General features: G+C 66.1%; 1 protein-coding gene across 2 annotated transcripts in view; it reads right to left on the bottom strand.

Moving 5' to 3' along the window:
- PBX3 (PBX homeobox 3) overlaps positions 1-601 on the bottom strand; it is a 136,913-nt gene that overhangs the window by 14,605 nt on the left and 121,707 nt on the right. The gene's annotated exons all lie outside the window — the stretch shown is intronic.

Here is a 601-nt window from a genome sequence, read left to right as displayed (position 1 = left end):
GGGCCCCAGGCAGGCAGCAGGCAGGGCTAACACCCCCCAGCAGGCGAGGGGCTCGAGACCCTTCCGAGGCGCCCCGCGCTTCCCCTTGGAGGGCGGGTTTGGGCAAAGCCGTGCCCAAGCCCGGCCCGCGTCATGCCGCCAAGGCGCTGGAGGAGGGAAGGCGTGAGGAGCCATCCATTTATCAGCCCCAGACTGTGCCGGCAAACGGACACGGTGATATAAACTTCTCCAGGCTGCATCATCAACAGACGCCGCCCGATCCGAGCCTCGGCATGACCAAGCGGCTGTCACGCTGGCATCCCGGCTTCCCCCACGCAGGCTGGAAGCTGCCACGAACTCTGCTGATTTATGGCTCCCTTATCGCTTTCAAAAATAAACCCCAGGCCTGCTGTCTGCTAGGCAGAGCTGCCTGACGGCCACGGGGCTAATCCCTTCCTGGGGGCCAGCCTGGCATTCGAGCACGTTTTGGGCACTGACCCACCCCCGTCCCGGCGTGCGGGCTGCGCGAGGGCCAGCCATCGTAACGCGCCGCTGGGCTGCAGTCACGGCCAAACAAGGCCACGGGACTTCACTCCCGCGCCTCCAACGTGAGGGGCGCTGA

The sequence above is a fragment of the Egretta garzetta genome, unplaced genomic scaffold, assembly GCF_000687185.1.
Source record: "Egretta garzetta isolate BGI_Z169 unplaced genomic scaffold, ASM68718v1 scaffold341, whole genome shotgun sequence".
Taxonomy (NCBI): domain Eukaryota; kingdom Metazoa; phylum Chordata; class Aves; order Pelecaniformes; family Ardeidae; genus Egretta; species Egretta garzetta.
The sequence above is the reverse complement of the archived record's forward strand: the minus strand, read 5'-3'. Positions and strand labels throughout refer to the sequence as shown.